Source organism: Hyperolius riggenbachi, chromosome 12 (assembly GCF_040937935.1).
Source record: "Hyperolius riggenbachi isolate aHypRig1 chromosome 12, aHypRig1.pri, whole genome shotgun sequence".
NCBI classification, from domain to species: domain Eukaryota; kingdom Metazoa; phylum Chordata; class Amphibia; order Anura; family Hyperoliidae; genus Hyperolius; species Hyperolius riggenbachi.
Window position 1 is genome coordinate 89,850,979 of NC_090657.1, and position 19,844 is coordinate 89,870,822.

The following is a 19,844-nucleotide window of genomic DNA, read 5'->3' on the forward strand; positions in this document are numbered from 1 at the left end:
CATGTTACGGATGATGTTCAAAAACATTTGAGTGTCTCGCAGATAGGATTTAAGCCCCACTACATACGGTCTAAGTATGTGGTCCAGATATTTGGATAATGGGGAGAAAACTGACTCCACCCCTGCCACTATGGGGCGACCCGGGGGATTATCTAGCCGTTTATGTATCTTGGGGCAGATATATAGTACCGGGGTGATGGGGTGATCTTGTATAAGAAATTTGGCCAATTTCTCATCGATAACCTTGGCCTGCACGGCCATAGATGTTACAGTACTGATGCGTTCTTGAATATTGGCCAGTGGATCCCTATCCAATTTTTGGTAGGTAGATGTATCGGAGAGTTGTCTTAAGACCTCCATCCGATACATACTAGTATCCATCACAACAATTGCCCCGCCCTTGTCCGCTGGCTTGATTGTTATGGATGGGTTGTCCGCCAGTTCTCTTAAGGCTAGTTGCTGTTCCTTAGTAATATTTCTGCGAGTAGCAAAACCCAAAAAACCAGGGTTCCTGAGAAGTGTATCAACCTCTTGTTGAACTTTCTTGGTAAATACATCTATTATCTGGCATGATGGTGGCTGAAAATGACTCTTATGTCTCAAGTTAGTATCCTGTAGTTGTAACATATCCGTATCCTCCTCATTCATAGGTGCTGCATCAAATGTTCTCGGCGTAGAGAAAAAATATTTAAGTTTAACTGTGCGAAAAAATCTTTGTAATTCTAGATCCACTTCAAGCGGATCAGGGGCATTGGTGGGTGCATATGATAGTCCAAGGTTGAGTGCAGAGGTCTGCACGGGGGACAACTGACATGACGAAATGTTCACCACAATCATGGTCTCCGATACGCCTGGTGGCGTCTTGGGCGTAATCTGCCTCTTATTCCCTCGTCTCTTATATCCACCCCTGCGTTTCCTCCTGCGTTTGACGCTAAATCCGATGATAGCTCTTGTGAAGAACTTTTGGCATTACCAGAGGAATCTGGCTGACTTCCCACCGGACGTTCGCCTGGTCGATCTCCTGGTCTACCCCCTTGTCTCGGTCTACGTGGGGGATGTGGTCTTGGTCCTGGTCTTTGCCAATTATAGACAAAGCCAGTTTTATAGTCCACCTCATCTCTCTGAAATTTATCCCGTTTTATAAGTTGTATCTGTTTTTCATATTTTTCCAAACTATCGGTTAAATCCACCAGGAATGCCTCATATTCCCCCTCTGGTATAAGTTGTCGTAATTTCATTTTGAGCTCCTTACGTTGGATGTCGAGCTTTGGTAATTCCTCATTTATCTTTTCAATGGTAAGTACCATTGAATCGAATGAGGCTTTATTCCAGATATGGGACCATCTCAGGCAGAAATCTTTGTCCGTCGGAAACATGATTGGCGCCACGTTGGATCTCATACCTCTCGGTATTCTTTTAACCCTATGATACTCTGAAAGTGTCCTTGAGTGAAGCTCAAAGGTGATGTGCATCTTGGCGACTTTGAATATCTGCTTCCTGATGGCCTTGTCATCTGCCATATTAAGGAATGCTACTTCTTTAGAAACTTGAGCCATGATTCTAGTGGTCTCTTCCGGAGTGTAGGAGAAGATAAGGGATTCCACCTCTGCAGCCTCCATGTTGTTGATCTAGAGGTGCCGCCACTTGAGCTGTAGCAAATACGTGAAGAGTAGTGTAGCAGCACCCTCTATAGTTTCAGTGTTTCGATGTGCCTGGCTAGTAGTCCAGCAGCCCTCTGGAACAATCAGCAAGTAGATAAGGAAACAGCCGGCACCATCAGTAGTAAAATTTCTGCTCTTTTATTGCATATGAGACTCCAGCAGTAATAGCAACGTTTCAGGGTAGCAAACCCCTTTGTCAAGCTCACTGGAAATCAAGATACATACTGACAAATAACAGACCTCTTTATATAGTATACATGGTTGGCAGCGACCAATAGAATGCTGCTACACTACTCTTAACGTATTTGCTACAGCTCAAGTGGCGGCACCGGGGTAGACCAGGAGATCGACCAGGCGAATGTCCGGTGGGAAGTCAGCCAGATTCCTCTGGTAATGCCACAAGTTCTTCACAAGAGCTATCATCGGATTTAGCATCAAACGCAGGAGGAAACGCAGGGGTGGATATAAGAGACGAGGGAATAAGAGGCAGATTACGCCCAAGACGCCACCAGGCGTATCGGAGACCATGATTGTGGTGAACATTTCGTCATGTCAGTTGTCCCCCGTGCAGACCTCTGCACTCAACCTTGGACTATCATATGCACCCACCAATGCCCCTGATCCGCTTGAAGTGGATCTAGAATTACAAAGATTTTTTCGCACAGTTAAACTTAAATATTTTTTCTCTACGCCGAGAACATTTGATGCAGCACCTATGAATGAGGAGGATACGGATATGTTACAACTACAGGATACTAACTTGAGACTTAAGAGTCATTTTCAGCCACCATCATGCCAGATAATAGATGTATTTACCAAGAAAGTTCAACAAGAGGTTGATACACTTCTCAGGAACCCTGGTTTTTTGGGTTTTGCTACTCGCAGAAATATTACTAAGGAACAGCAACTAGCCTTAAGAGAACTGGCGGACAACCCATCCATAACAATCAAGCCAGCGGACAAGGGCGGGGCAATTGTTGTGATGGATACTAGTATGTATCGGATGGAGGTCTTAAGACAACTCTCCGATACATCTACCTACCAAAAATTGGATAGGGATCCACTGGCCAATATTCAAGAACGCATCAGTACTGTAACATCTATGGCCGTGCAGGCCAAGGTTATCGATGAGAAATTGGCCAAATTTCTTATACAAGATCACCCCATCACCCCGGTACTATATATCTGCCCCAAGATACATAAACGGCTAGATAATCCCCCGGGTCGCCCCATAGTGGCAGGGGTGGAGTCAGTTTTCTCCCCATTATCCAAATATCTGGACCACATACTTAGACCGTATGTAGTGGGGCTTAAATCCTATCTGCGAGACACTCAAATGTTTTTGAACATCATCCGTAACATGGAACCTCTACAGGGCCCATGTTTGTTGGTTACGCTGGATGTAGAGAGCCTCTACACCTCCATCCCTCATGATGGGGGTGTAGAGGCAGTGCAATATATGCTGGAAACAGCATCAGATTTCTCAGGTCCACAGGTTAGATTTATATGTGACCTATTGAAGATTGTGTTACAGTTTAATTATTTCCGATTTGATGGTGATTTTTTTCTACAGGTTAGGGGCACAGCATTGGGGTTGAATGTGGCCCCGTCCTACGCTAACATCTTTATGGGGGTATACGAGGAGATGTTCGTGTACACCAGTAAACTATTTCAGAAATACGCCAGACAATGGCATAGATATATAGATGATGTTTTTTGCGTGTGGGCGGGGCCACATTCGACCCTGGAAATGTTTATTTCTGAGCTGATGGGCAAATGCCCACACATACGGCTTACTATACATGCTTCACCTGAACAAGTGAGTTTTTTTAGACACACTGGTCTACCGGAGAGGTGAGGGTTTGGGTACCGATCTCTATGTCAAGCCGACGGATGTGAACTCCCTTCTCCATTTTGGGAGTTTCCACCCGTGGGCTACTAGGAGGTCGGTGCCCATTAGCCAATTTCAGAGAATCCAGAATATTGTTGAGGACGGGGCTGTACGTGGGACCAGACTAGATGAAATGCAAAATAAGTTTGAGAGTAGGGGGTATCCCACTGAGATATTACAGAGGGCGCGTACTAGAGTAGATACACAGAGTGTAGGACAGAGAAATAGGCAGCAGATCCATAATCGTATCCCTTTTGTGACCAGATTCAACACACATAGTTTGGGTATATCTAAGATCATTAAGCGTCATTGGCACTTGGTGTCCGATAGCTTCCCTGAGATTGAACACTTTAGGAATCCTCCCCTTATATCCTACAAAAGACCCCCCATATTAAGGGATCGCCTGGTGCATGCTGATATTAAAGTTGATAGACATACTGCACAAACACAAAGGAGAGGGACATATCCCTGTCTTAATTGTGTACATTGTAGCTCGGTCATTAAGGGCCCATCATTGTCCCATCCCCATCAGGGTACTAAAATCATGATTAGAGGTTGGCATACGTGCGACTCGGACTATGTAGTTTACGCCTTGAAATGTCCATGTGGGCTACTTTATATTGGTCAGACTACACAAAAACTCAAAAAACGTATTTCATCTCACAAGCATGCTATTAGAGAGAAACTCATGGACCAGGCGGTGGTGTACCATTTTGTGGAGATGGGTCATCATGTTAGTCAGCTTAGGTTTATGGTCGTAGAGAGGGTGGAGCCTCTTAGGAGAGGAGGTGACCGTATTAAAAAATTACTTTGGAGGGAGGCGTATTGGATCAAGAGGCTGGACACGATGGAGCCAAGAGGACTTAATAGGGAACTTGATTTATTACCCTTTTTATAGATGCTACTATTGTTGTTTGTTTTCCTCTGGGAGGCCCATTGTGCCCAGCCTCTATGTATCTGATATGTTTTAGTGTGATATAGTCTGGACCGTTGGGCAGTTTATATATTGTCTCTGTGAGATCTGATTAACTTGCTGTGTCTTGTGTACATTTAAGCTGACCTTTTTTTCCCCCTCCCCTTTCTTTCCCCCTCTTCTCTCCTCCTAGCTGCTATGTACTATTTCTTTAAACTTTTCCTCTCCTTTTCCTCCGCTATGTGTCTTCTCTCTAGCCTTGATACTTTTTCTGATGCTGAGATTGAAGCCTGTATTTTTACGATAAATTATGGTATGCTTACGTATTGTTTTGATACTATAGTGGCGCCGCACTGGCTACATGTTAGTCATGGTTGCCAGGCGACGACCACGCGCTTAGGATTGGGTAGGAGTTGGGAGGTTCCCGATTGGCTGGCGGCGCCGCTCCCCCTCCCCCTTTACATCATTGGTGACGTCGGCGGCTGTTTAGCCGCTGGCGTCCCCTTAGAGTCCGCCGAGTCACGCTGGGACGGAGCGTTAGCTCCGCCCATTGCGTGTATCCACATAGGGAATCCGCCGGCAGCGCTGGTCGTGCAGGGCGGTACCTGTTGCGAGTTCCGGCGGACCAAGGGGGACGGAGGCTGGCCGGACAGTGGGGAATATACAAGGTGGGTGGTTCCATATTCAAGCAGCCTATCGTGGCAGCTGCATTTAAGTTCCCCATCAGGTCCACTAGCGCAGGACCATCATGATTGGGGCTGATAGTTTTGAATTCTATTGGTCGCTGCCAACCATGTATACTATATAAAGAGGTCTGTTATTTGTCAGTATGTATCTTGATTTCCAGTGAGCTTGACAAAGGGGTTTGCTACCCTGAAACGTTGCTATTACTGCTGGAGTCTCATATGCAATAAAAGAGCAGAAATTTTACTACTGATGGTGCCGGCTGTTTCCTTATCTACTTGCTGATCGTTCCAGAGGGCTGCTGGACTACTAGCCAGGCACATCGAAACACTGAAACTATAGAGGGTGCTGCTACACTACTCTTCACGCAGTGACAATAACATAGGGAAAAAGTAATTTACAGTGGACTTCGGTAGAAATATACATTTTATGTGTAAGCATTTTAAATTTTCCAACCGTCCGAAATAGTTTTTCTTTAAGAAACACCTTCACCAAAACTTAACTAAAATTGGCAGGTGTTTTATTTTGATTTTGCTTTGTTGATAGTGTTCCTACAAAGTTGTTCCAGAGCAAACCATCATGACACACACACATAAAGTGATAGTACTGCTGACAGGTTACGTGGCAATGTTCAGGAAATCACCATAAACTTGTGCAGGGTGTGTACAATTGTCTGATCTTATTACTGCTGAGGAATGCAGTCCATCCTCTCTAAGACATGTACATTAGCTTGAATTTCCTGCTAATAGGTAGTGATCAGCTAATGTAACATTTCTGCCCTACCCATCCCTCATTCACCTGCTCCATTTTGTATAACTTGCTATTGCTATTCTAGTCCTAGGAGTAGCTGGATTACAAAAAGGCAGTTATCAGTAGCAGGTGTTCCATTCAAGTTGACACCAAGGCTTCAATTCGTCAAAGGCTTTTTTATAAAAAAAAAAAAAAAAAAAAAACAAGTCGGGAAAATACCACATTCAGTATTTTAGAATTTTTTTTGCTAATTCATCAAGGTTTTCACAGGTGCAGTAGAAGTTTGGTAATTTACCAAAATACTATGCTTCAATTCACAAAATCCTGTTCGGTAACAGCAGAGCATTGTGAGTTATCTCTGCGTTGTTACACGCTGTTCTATGCAGTGGGGGCATTACAATAGTAAGAGACATCCCAGACATCCCTTTAGAATGTACATGTTTGTTATACTGCTTCTGCTCGCTCTGAATCTTTCTATTAGTCTTTCTAAACATTTTATTTAATTGCCACAACTTAGATGAACTTTCAGGAGACATTACACATACCATGTTTCGGTGGTTTTACCGCTCCTCCGCATCTGAAAACAGGAACCTAAATGGTTAAACGGCCGAAGGGAGGCAGAGGAAACCTCTTTTGTTCCTTCTCTCTGCTCGTCTGCCTGGGGGTAGAAAAATTGGACCCTCTCGAGAAGCCTTCACAACCTATGAACATCCGATCAGCGGGACTTGCAGGAGACAGGGACTGTTTTTTTGGCTTTTGCTCCTGTCAGTCATAGCTTATCCCTCTCTGCTTGTGTGAGTGAATGCTCTTCCACAGTCTCCCGCACTGTTTATGACAGACCAGAGCCGCCGGTAATTATTGAGTAGGTTACTTGGCTTTTCTGCATGCTGTAATCTTGATGAATTGACATTTACTGACATGTGTTGAGGTATTTACCACACAAGTCGGTAATTTACCTCACTGCTCTGCAATTTCAGCTTTACATGCAGTAATAGCCTTGATGAATTCAAATACTTTCCTAAATGCTCCGAAAAATCAGCTGTTTTCAGCATTAATGAATGCAGTAATGCTTGATGAAATGAAGCCCAAATGATTGGTAACAAGCGTGATACCTACTCTATGATGACTACGTATTTCAACTGAAATCGTTCATCAGATGTTTCATTTAGAGGAAATGACTGCAACTTAACAAAAATTTAACCAATTAATTAACCAATTAATTTAACAGTAATAAACCAATAAGGCTTTTTAAATTTATGATACTGTATTTTACTCCATCGATAAAGGGAAAATATCGAAAAAAGAAAATGCATGAAAAATGCAAATACACACAAAAATGCACCATGCAGAAAATGCATGGGTATCACCATAGTCCTTTAAATCTATGCAGGTGTGCAAGCACACTTAGACCCTTTCAGGACCATAGCCATCTCTTCCCTATTCAGCCCTGTGATTGGCTCACAGTAATCACGGGGTCGGGAGCCAATGAAAGCTCTTCTGTCACAGATATAGCAGAGCGAGCCGATGAAGCAACGGAACAGCAGCGCGAACGGCAAGGACAGTGAGAGTGTGCGGCTGCGGTGAATTATTGAAATCTACGTCCTGTCAGAGCCGCACAGCCACCAGCAGGATGTAGATTCCAACTACGTCGGTCCGGAATGGGTTAATAAAGAGAGTGTGAAAGTGGTGTGGGGATTCCCTGGAGCTCCTTGTCAACTCAATATGAGCACTGGGCTTGTGTGGGAACTGGGCAGCAAAACCTTGCCCCATTGCACAGCAGGGTATGTGGGGATTGGTGGGGATAGTGGTCACATTTGTTAAGAAATAACTCTAGCAGAGTGGATGGCCTCCTAGCAGAATTTTTTAAATGGTATGCTAATCTACTGGCCCCTAGACTCTGTAAGGAAGCACTGGAGACCTCCTTATTGCCTCCGAGCATGATGGAGGCAATAAGTATATTGATACCCAAACCAGGTAAACCCAGAGAAAAGAGTGCATCCTATCTGTTTATTGAACGTTGCCGCAAAAATAATAGCAAACACATCCGCAAATAGCTAGATTAAAAAAACAATTAGAATTACTATTGTCCATGAAGACCAATCGGGTTTTATACCCGGTAGAGGTATGGACATTAATCTTTGAAGGCTTTTTACAAATGTGGCAGCCCCTATGCCAGATGCTGAGGTCTAAGCTCTGGCCTCCTTAGATACTGAGAAGGCCTTTGATACAGTTGAATAGAAGTACTTGTGGGCAGTTATGAGTAAATTCGGCTTTGGCCCCAAATTTATAGGCAGGGTTCGTCTCCTATTTAAGAATCCATATGCATATCAGAACAGGAAATGTTCTTTCAGAACCCTTTTATTTGAAATTAGGCACTAGACAAAGGTGCACCCATGTCCCCCTACTTGTTTGCCTTGGCGATCGAACCTATGGCAATGTTTCTCTTGGAGGATGATGGAATACGTACAGGCACAACCTTTGAGGTGATCTCTTTATATGCTGATAACACACTTTTATACCTCAAAAATGCACAGCAGTCACTCCCAAAGGCTCAGGAGGTGATTAGGAGATTTGGGTAATACTCGGGCCTATGTATTAATTGAGGGGAATCACAGCCACTACTGCTTTCACACCCAGAGACTATGGTGGGTGCTTCGTGTGCACGGCAGGTGACCTCACAATTTAAATAATTGGGCATTCAAATCACCTCTAATGCTGAGCATACACGGCTCGATTTTGCCGCTCAGTTTTCCCACTCGTCGATTTACTGCTTGATTCTGCAGGCAATACTCTTATCTTCCGCTTGTTTTTCTTATCTTTTTCCATTGAGTTCAATGCGGAATCGAGAGGTGAAACAATCGGGCGGGAGATGAATTACGGAAATGATCTATCGAGCCATCTAAATGGCTCAGAATCGAGCCGTGTATTCCCAGCATAAAAGAACTGCATGGATCTAAGCCTTGTCCCAGCTCTGGAGGGTTTTTGTAGGAAGTGTGACATTTAAAAAAAAGCTTCCCCTCTCCTTGGTAGGAAAAGTTAACGTAAAAAAAATGATATACCTTTCCAAGTTTCTCTACTTCTTTAGCAACTCTGCATGCAATGCAATGCAATTATGGTCTCCTTCCTGTGGTATGGGTCTACTCCCTGTATTGCACTTGAAACATTACAGCTACCAATAGATGAGGTTTAGCACTCCCAGGCTTTAAAGAGTAACTGTCGGGCATAAAATAAAAAATCAATGCTTTAGTTTTATCTGGTAAACAATTAACCAGTTCACCCCCAAGAGCAATTTTCACCTGTCAGTGCTCCTCCCTTTTATTCCCTAATAACTTTATTACAACTTCTCACAAGAAAATGATCTATACCTTGTTTTTTTCGCCACCAATTAAGCTTTCTGTGGGTAGTACATTTTGCTAAGAATTTTTTTATTCTAAATGCGTTTTAATGGGAAAAATACAAAAATAATGGAAAAAAATCATTATTTCTCAGATTTCAGCCATTATAGTTTGAAAATTAAACATTCTCCAGTGGATAAAACAAACTCATTTTATTTGCCCAGTTGTCCTGATTATTAAACCGTTTAAATTATGCCCCTATCACAATGTATGGCGACAATGTATTATTTTAAAATATAGGTGCTATTTTTCTGTTGGTTTTTTTTTTTGTTGTTCTGGCCATAATTACAAGCCCCTATGTAATAAAGTAAAATACATTTTCCCACATAAAACATAGATTGAAAAAAGCTGAGTCCCTAAGGCAACTATTTATTTATTTGAAGCGGATTTTTTTTACAAGGGTTTTCTTGGGGGGTATTTTTTACACTTTCTTAAACTTGTAACCATTTCCTGTTTTTGTGAATGGACGTAGCCGCCGTTCGCGGTTATGTCCATTCACTCCAGGCACTGTGATTGGGTAGAGGACCGCTCGGTCCTCTTCCCCAATCACATAGCACGGAAAACCGACGGTAATGGCGGCGGTAGCGGCGCGGACACGTGCGGGGCGGCGGCGGGAACGCGCAATGTATTAAAACGTCATGTTGCCATTAATGGGCTGAAGCATGACGTTTTAATACGTATGCTTGCCATTAAATGGTTAATAAGGATGCTAACCAGGCAATCCAAAAGTTAAAATTTATATTACTTTTTTTGTTGATAAATGATCATAACCCAGTGTACCTGACTCTTATTTGGTAAACACAAAATTTGGTACACAAAAAAGGAAGTTGCAGGGCATGGTGGGTTGTACTTTTTTGCTTCTATACTTCCCCTCAGACTTCTCCTGTTTTCCCCTCCCACACCTCTGTTCCTCAATGATTGGCCAATATTTCTCAAGCTGAGGCAATGCACTTTCTATAGTGAAGGGCGAGCAAATCAGGCAGAGGAGACTATGGGAGAAAATGACATCAGAATTGGCTTCAAAATAGCCACACTTAAAATGGGAAATGCTAAGAATGATTTTCTCTTTTTTTACTGTAGAAATATCACTAAAATCAAAACATGTATGTAAGTATAGCAAGTATTTATCTACTTATATATGTGGTTTATTTTTCTGAGATAGTATGGCTGACAGCTACTCTTTAAAAGCTATTATTTGGTGACTGCCCGATGCTGGTTTAGTCAAGACATGTATAATCTGGCAGAGACGGTGGAGGCAGCCCTCTTGATGTTCTGATCTGGATGGCTGAGCACAGAGGAGCTTGCAAGTGGTGGTGAATGAGAGATTATGGGCTGTGGTAGTGGAGGCATTGGGGTCTTTTCCTTTTCTCCTTCCTTCCTTCCTTCCCACTCTTTCCCTTCTCTTTTCCTCTCATCCCTTCCTTCCTACACTCAAATGATATGCCATACAAGGACTACCGATGACCTTGCCTTTGTCTATGTATTACTATGGGTTAAGATGCTTGGCTTAAAGGACAGGTCTGGGTTGAAAAAAAATCTACTTACCTGGGGCTTCCTCCAGCCCCTGGCAGCCTATCTGCCCCTTGCCGCAGCTCCGCTCCCGGGGTCCCCTCCGTTGCAGATGTCGATCCCTCACCAGGTCGGCATCTTTTGCTTCTGTGTGAGGCGGCGCCGCTCGCGATCGCGCTCTTGTGGCCTGGTGCATTTCGCACAGGCACAGAAGTACTGCATCTGTGCAGTACTCTCCCGGCCATGGGAAACAGGACAGACCCAAAGACGCCAAGGTTGTATAAGTGTCTGCAACTACACATTTCCGCATTCCACCCCCTGCCAGGATGTGCAGTGAACAAGGGCCAGCGGTGCAAACTGGCTATTTGCAGGGGATTCTTGTACCTGCCCACCAAGCTGCCCATTCCAACTTTTACAAGCAACTGTAAGTGCATCTTGTTTTCTTCAATAAATGTAGTGCCAGCCTTCCCTCTCCTCTTTGAAGTTGTACGAATTTGCTTGTTTTCTGGGCTTGAGCACGCCCCTCACGTTTATCCACTGCACTCCAGCATGGCTTATGGTAGTATAGAGCAGCCCGGTCTCCTGCAGTAGAAGCTGTGAAGTCCTGATATGCTTTCTCCTTCTTTTTGGAGTTTTTTCAAAGGGAAACTGGAGAAAGACACAGGTAAGTATAATTAAGGTGGCCATACACTGGCCCGATTCGCGGCCGTTTGGACAGCAGATTCGATCCTGGGATCGAATCTGCTGCCAATCGTTCACGCTAAACGCACCCGCCGATCCGATTTCCTCCCGAAATCGGATCGGTCCGTCGATCGCGCCGTGCGGGAAATTACCCTCGATCACCCGCGGGTAGGATGCGCGTCGCTAGCGGCGGCCGATCCGATCAGGTATACATTACCTGACGCTGGCTCCCGGGCGTCTTCTCCGCGCTGCACCGCTCTGTTCCGGCTCCATCCCGGCGCTTCCTGTGTCACTGCAGTGACCAGGAAGTTCAAATAGAGGGCGCTTTATTTGCACTTCCTGGTCACGGAGTGACACAGGAAGCGCCGGGATGGAGCCGGAACAGAGCGGTGCGGTGCAGCGTGGAGAAGACGCCCGGGAGCCAGCTTCAGGTAATGTATACGGGGGGGGGCACAGGTGGCAGGAGCAGCTCAACAGATTGTGATCGGTTTCAGGCTGAAATCGATTCACAATCTGTTTGCAGTAAAGGCAGCCATACGATCCCTCTCTGATCAGATTCGATCAGATAGGGATCTGTCAGCTGGTCGATCTAATGGCAAATCGACCAGTGTATGGCTACCTTTACTTTTGATTGCAAGGTTTACATACTTTTTACAATACTAATCTATATATTTGTTAGTCAGTGTTTGTCCATTGTAAAATCTTCTAGCCCCTAATTTACATTCTTAAAGAGGAAACTAAAGCAAACCCCACAAAAAACGGTTTAACTTATCTGTGGCTTCTACCATCCCCATGCAGCTGTCCTGTGCATGCGTCGTCGGAAATTATCTATCTAACCATCTATCTTCAGAGCAATTAGGTATTGTTCTACTCAGCAGGAGATAACCAGAAGACAATGCACCAGAGATAATGACCAGTCTGTACAGAAAATAATCTGCAGAAAATCTAAAGCCCCATCTACACCATATAATTTTGTCCAATCCGATTCATTGATTCGATCCAATTTAATCGGACATGTCCGATCACGATTCGATTCAATTCAATTTGCCATTGTTTTGCAATGGCAAATTGAATCTAATCGAATCAATGAATCGAATTGAATCAGACAAAAAATTGCATGGTGTAGATGGAGCTTAACAGAAAATTCTTACAGAAAAATCTAACAGAAAATTGTATGGTGTGTACTAGGCATTTGGTTAGTAATGCTGGGGATACGTTTCTGTACCGTGTATCGACCAGCTGATCTGGCCAGCTGATAATATTCAGCTGGCCCGATCATGCTACTCGACCCGCGCCCGCTCGATCCCCGCCGGCGGACAATGGCAGGGAATCGAGCGCTGATAAGGCGAGCGGCAATCGATCCGCGTGGACGTGCCGTGTATGCCTGGCATAAATCATGAGATGTAGGGCCAAATACAATTAACTTTTTCTCCTGAGTTTTAACCTAGGAGATTCATCTTCTATTTAAATACCTTTCAGCACTCTGCAATTGAAACAGTACTAAAAAGTAGGTAAGAAAGTACTATCAACATTATTTTGAGTATTTTCTTGCTTGCTGGTGGCTCAAAAAGGCATTTTATTGGCGAGTTTGCAAATATCACCTGGGAGAAAACTCAGGAAAAAAGTTAATTGCATATGGGCTTTAGTGAGGTCAGCAAAAACCTAAAAACATGAGACAGAACAGGCATTAAAAGCACTAAAGAAGCTTAGTGCATCAGGCCCTTGACCTGTTATTTCTCTTTGCTTTGGGAAGTCTCATTAGAGTACATCTTCAGTATGAAGAAATAACATCATTTTCCTGCCATTCATCAATAGCTAATCTGTTATGGAACCGATATTACATGGCCAGTTCAGAATGCCCAGATTCAGAATATCAGAACAAACCTTACCTATTAACTTTTCATTTTCCAGAAAGTCTCTGGCTGGTAAAAAATGCATTTGGCAGCAGCAAAGAGTGATTTATGGTACTTGTGTATGGTAAGATGATTTATAGTTCCTGAAAACTGGAGTGGCTGTATGCAAAATTGCAAGCTGGAAGTTTCAGCATCAGTGAGTACAGTATATTCTGACTTTAAAATATATCATGTTTTTTCTGCAGCATTAATCACATCTGGAAACCTAAAGCTGATGACCCTACCCTAAAGCATCATACAGAAAATAGGTTAGTGACACAAACTGATCATTTTTGGCTGAATGAGGATGTCCTCAAGTTTAGGCCTCACAATTGATGCAAAATAGTAAACTTTTATCCAATGTCACCACCTTTTTCAATGCTCTTGCTATAATCTATGATGCACAGCAGATAGCAGGACAAAATAGGTTCCATGGCTCTTAAGACGGATCCAAAATGAAAAACTAACTATAACAAGTAACTTGTATATATCTTATCTAAAGTTTAGAGTTTAGCTGCAAACAGCTTCAACGGTATATGATTATTTCTTCCTGTGATACAATAACAGCAGCCATGTTCTGCTTGTCACATTACACAGCCAAGCTTGCCTGCATCTCCACCCCTCAGCCTGTGAAAACTTCACTCCCCTCTCTTTCTTCCTCCTCCCCTCTGCCTCTGAAATCTCTGGCTAGTAACACCTCCTCCTCCTGCCCAGACTGAGCTCCCATAAGCCCTTGCTACATGGATCTCAGAGTGCCAAGGTACTGGAGGAGCTGTGGGCAAGGCTTGTTTAGTTTATAGGGAATTAGAGTAGTAAAACAAAGAAAAAAGTATTTGGCTTGAGGAATGCCCTATAAACTATATGAAAGGAACACAACTATGCAATGAGTAAACGTTTGTCTTGAATCCACTTTAAAGCAAGTAAACAGAAAACAAATCTCCACATGTTGTAGATGGGGAAGTGATACACACCGAAATGATGGGACATCAGTTTTATATAGCCTATCCTCACTCAAAAGATGAAATTGCCCATTTTGGAATTCCTGGATTACTCTTCTCTAGGAAACTGAGATCATCAGAGAGGAACTATAACATCAGTGATAGAGGACTTTGGGCCATCAAGTTGACACTAGATGAATGACATTATGTCTTGTAAGGGGCATCCTACTCCATTCTAATATTTACTAAAGCTAAAAACCTATAATTACATACTGATAAACAATCAAGATAAGCCATGTAGGCATTATTCTTTTCATTATTTGATTTCCACCTAACATACCTCCTGGCTGCAAAAATTCAAAGGAAAAAAAATGCCCTCTAGAATGTTTCCAAAGACTTATTCCAGGGCAGTGTCTAGTTGTGGATTGTGCTTCCATGGCAAAATGAACCTGGGAACCCCACTGACAGCCCTCCCACCTCTGGAAATGGCATTAGGGGCTCTTTATTTTTGAAAAATCCACCCACAGGGCCCTGAGCCAGCTTCTGGGCTCCTCTAGGTCTCACAACCCAACTTTATTGTGCTCTCTTGTGGCAGTATAGCGACTCACCTGTCCCGGCTGGCATACCCCTTTGTTAGTTTCTTCACTCCCATTTGCAACCTCGCAGGGGTGCCCCTTCTCAGTGACCCAGCACATGTTATTACGGAATAATGTGGTGGTCACAGAGGACAGAAGCCCCTGCAAGGATGAAGACTGGAAAACGTGGAGCTATCAACTAATGGAGGAGCTCATCAGCCGGGACTGGGAAGTCACTACACTGCTGAAAACTTTGCAGGGGCTCCAGGAAGCACAATAAAGTTGGGTGGTAACCTGCGGGGTGACAGCTAGTTTGGGGCAATAGGGGCTATAGTAGCTCCGGCTCTGCCCTTCCTTCCTGATACTGAGTCCAGTGAACTTTTTACTGATTCGATATAATCTTATTCAGCCGATCCTATTCTTTTTTCTTTTTTGTTTGAGCAACACAACTCAGTTTATTGAGGTCACGGTACATACAAAATCAACAATAAGCTTGACAATAATATGAAATATGCAACAGAATAACAACAAAACATTCAACTGTATACTATTACAGGATATCCGAGGTGAAAATAAATTGATGAGAAAAACAATTGTATCTATCCTCCTTCTCCGAAAAATGACTTTTTTAGATATCCCACAGTTTTATTTTATATTTAAATCTAGTTTTTAAGTTTTTACTGTTTCATTGTCTCTGCTCAATGACACCTTCACTGAAGTATGCTAGAGCTCTAATCTATGAATTATTGACCCTTTTCATCGCTTTCCTGCTCTCAGAAGCCATTTACTGACAGGAAAGTATTTTATGGCTGTAATTACTTTTCGTTGAGGGTAATGCTGGAAATAGACGGGTCGACCAGGGGCTCGATTAGCCGCCGGATCGACCCCAGCCACGACCCCGCTGAGTCAACGCTCGTCCGCGCGGATCGATTACCGCTCGTCCCCGCTGCCGCTTCCTTATCAACGCTCGATTCCCTGCCATTGTACGCTGGCAGGGATCGAGCAGGCGAGGGTCGAGCGGCTTGATCGGGCCAGCTGAATATTATCAGCTGGCCGGATCAGCTGGTCGATACACAATATAGAAACGTACCGTGTATCCCCAGCATTATGCTATAGTCTGATCCAGTCCGACCCGAAAAGAAACTGTCACTTGCATACCTGGGCCCATATGCAATTCTATTTTTCCCCTGAGATTTCTCCTAGGTGATATTTTTAAACTTGTCAATAAAATGCATTTGAAGCCACAAGAAAGCAAGCAAATACTCAAAATAATTTTGATAGAACTTTTTAATCTACTTTTTGGTACTTTTTAAGTTAAAAACCGCTGGAAAAATATTTTAAATCAAAGATGAAAAATTATCTCCTAGGAGAAAACTGAGGTGAAAAAGTGAATTGCATATGGGCCGTTATGTTTAACTCTTTCAGGCAGAGAAAGAAAAAAAGGACCACAGCCTAGTTATTTGTGTGCTTGGCACTGTACATACACATGTCTATCTCATCATGTCACATGTCACCTCGGTTGTACTTTAACCACTTAATGACAGCTGGATGTTTATAAACGTCCAATGTATTTGTGGAGAGTGCACCATCAGTTTGTTACTAAATGAGGCACATATGGTATCATTTTAACCCAGACGAGTTGTAGAATACATTTTAGTGTGTCTTAAAGCTTGGACACACATCATATAAAAAATAGGTACGGACAAACTCCATCCAACATAAAAAAAGTAATTTCCTAAATTATGATCAAATTTGGGAAAGTTTTAGCAAAACTACTAGAGATGGATGTAGTAACATTTTAACCATGATAAGTAGTAGAATAGAGTTTAGAAAGTTTTAGGATTGCGGCCCATGTCTTGTGTATTATTTTTAGTCACAAACTGAATCAAAGGCAATTTGTAATGATCAGTGGTGTATCTGATGATCAGAACAAGCTCTAACAGCACAGTAGTCAGTATTTTATTCAGAGTGTGATCACACGTGTTAGATGCACAGTAAAACACAGGAGTACTCCTATGTGATAGCCCTTGGTGGTAGGGACTATCACCAGATACAGAATGGTCGTACGGGCAATGTCGGTAACGGGTCAGTCAGGCAGTGGTACAGAAACGTCAGGCAAAATCGTAGTGAGTATACAGGCCGAGGTCGGTAACAGATCAGATGAGCGAAGTTACAGAATCAGAAGGCTAAATCAGAGTAGAGGTCGGGCCGAGGTCAGCAACAGATCAGATTGGCAAAGGTACAGAATCGAGAGGCAGAGAGTAATCAGAGGTTTAGGTAAAAGGTCATACACAGTAAATCAATATACAATAATATGTTTTTTCCTAAGCTAAGTGTGAATCCCCGGGGTCCTGCCGGATCAAGCACACACGGATCTGACTAAGGTCTGAGAGCTTTCACTCCAAAGTTTCAGCAACAGCAGACAACGAGCCACTGACAAACCAGGGCTTAAATACAGACAGGCAATTCCAAACTACCCGCCCAGCAAAACCCGGCCAATCAGCAGCAAGAGTCAGAACACTGCTGTCAGACTCGCCTCCTCAGAGCATAAAGATCCTGTCTCCTGGTGCGCGCATGCACTACTCTGCTCTGATGCAACCTGGAGAGACCTGTTCTGCAGGAAGGAGATGTCTGTGAGGACGCGGCGAGATCCGCGATGATGTCAGGCGTGGGAGCGGTGGCCGCACCGCTGCAGAGGTAACTAAATCACTTTTAACACAATTACATTTTTGCATAGGCTGTACCAAAATAAAAGACTTGTAAAATGAAAACAAAGTGACATAGTATGAAAGAAACAACATTTATTGTTACCTTAGAAACTTGGCTTTTTAAATATGTATACCATGAGGGTATATTACTATTATTTTTTGCAAATAAGGACTTATAATCATCAATAGTCCACCATGAGAAAACATAAAAAGAAAAACAGAAAAAAAGACACCTTTATTTTCAAACAAAATATTGTCACCATACATTGTGCTAGGAACATAATCTAAATGTTGTTATAACCAGGATAAATAGGCAAATAAAATTAGTGGGTTTAACTTATAGTTAGCACTGTTTATTGTAAAGCTATAATGGATGTAAATGGAGAAATAGTGTGTTTTTCAGTTTTTTTTTCCTCTACTTTTCCCTTTAAAATGCATTGAAAATAAGGTAAGTACTACACAAAAGTATCACACACTAAAATCCTAATTTGTCTTAAAAAAAACAACAATATATAGATCATTTAGGTGTGATTAGTAGTAATAAAGTTATTGGTTAATGAATGGGAGCAGTGCTGATATGAGAACATTCATTTGGTCCGGAAGTGGTTAAGCAGTAGCATTTGGTCTCCTGGACACTCCAATATTGGCTACAATATGGTCAACCAATTACACCAGATTTTGTCAAATTTCCCAGCAGAACCCCTGTGTGCGTAAATAACTTTCTCAAGCTTCAGTGAATTGTTAAGTTTCATAACCCACATTTTAAGTGAGGGAGGGGAAGAGCTTTTCCATATTTAATGGGTGAGTTTTCTAGCCATGAAGAGAGAAAGCATCACTCCAATTTTAACATGGTCAGACACACTACCATCTTCAAAAGTTCATAGAATACATACTAAAATAGTTCTAGGAACCGTAACTTGAAACATTATCTATTACATCCAAAACACCACCCCAGTATCTCCTAAGTTTAGGGCAGTTCCAAAGCATGTGAATAAGATCGCCATGATCTCTAGCACATCTAGGGCATATGGAAGAGGCAAGTAGACCAATATGATGCAACCGTTTTGCGGTATAATGAGTTCTATGTATAATTTGAAGTTGTGTGGCATTGATATAAATGGTACCGCTTGCAAAGCTTCCAATCAATCCTCCTCTGAGTGGCCTGGGATATCCCTTTGCCAAGACTCCTTACATTTCAATGGAAATTTCTTGTGAAAGAAGCATATAGTAGCATATAGTAACAAGAGGAAATAAGACCTTGTTTGGTGCTTACCTGAGCAACCATATTAAATACTGGGGAGGGGTTTAACCGTAATGCATATATCTCAACCTGCTTCCTAATAGCATATCTCACTCTCAACAATTGAAATTGAAGCAACCCACTCGTGACCAATTGCAAAGCCTGTGACAAAGAATCCAAACAACAGGAGTCATTGGCAGCGCTTCCAAACAAAGGCTGCACCTGAATTGACTACCTGCAATAAAAGACCACAGACTCAGTTCAAGTTAAGGCTCAAAGTGGCAGACCAAGAGAAATATCGGATAAACTGTGATGTATGGTGAGAACAGTCAGAGTCAACCCACAGACCAGCACCAAAGACCTACAACATGATCTTGCTGCAGATGGAGTCACTGTGCATCGTTTAAACATCCGGCGCACTTTACACAAGGAGATGCTTTATGTGAGAGTGATGCAGAGGAAGCCTTTTTCTCCACCCACAGCACAAACAGAGCCGCTTGAGGTATACTAAAGCACATTTGGACTAGCCAGCTTAATTTTGGAATAAGGTGCTGTTTACTGATTAAACTAAAATTGAGTTATTTGGGCATAACAAGGAACATTATGCATAGAGGAAAAACAACACAGCATTCCAAGAAAAACACCTGTTACCTACAGTAAAATATGGTGGTGGTTCCATCATGCTGTGGGGCTGTGTGGCCAGTGCAGGGACTGGGAATCTTGTCACAGTGAGAGACGCATGGATTCCACTCAGTATCAGCAGATTCTGGAGACCAATATCCAGGAATCAGTGACAAAGCTGAAGCTGCACCGGGGCTGGATCTTTCAACAAGACAACAGCCCTAAACACTGCTCAAAATCAAGGCATTCATGCAGAGGAAGAAGTACAACGTTCTGGAATGGCCATCTCAGTCCCCAGACCTGAATATAATTGAAAATCTGTGATGTCAGTTAAAGAGAGCTGTCCATGCTCAGAAGCCATCAAACTTTAATGAACTAAAGCTGTT

At 42.9% G+C, this 19,844-nt stretch overlaps 1 long non-coding RNA gene across 2 annotated transcripts in view; it reads left to right on the forward strand.

Annotated features, from left to right (window-relative positions):
• Positions 1–17,444, forward strand: part of LOC137542493 (uncharacterized) — a 31,882-nt gene extending 14,438 nt beyond the window's left edge. For both annotated transcript variants that reach the window (XR_011025444.1, XR_011025445.1), the window contains exons 3-4: positions 13,583–13,645; positions 17,219–17,444. This is a non-coding gene — a long non-coding RNA (uncharacterized lncRNA). The remainder of the gene's footprint in view (positions 1–13,582; positions 13,646–17,218) is intronic.
• The last annotated feature ends 2,400 nt before the right edge of the window (positions 17,445–19,844 follow it).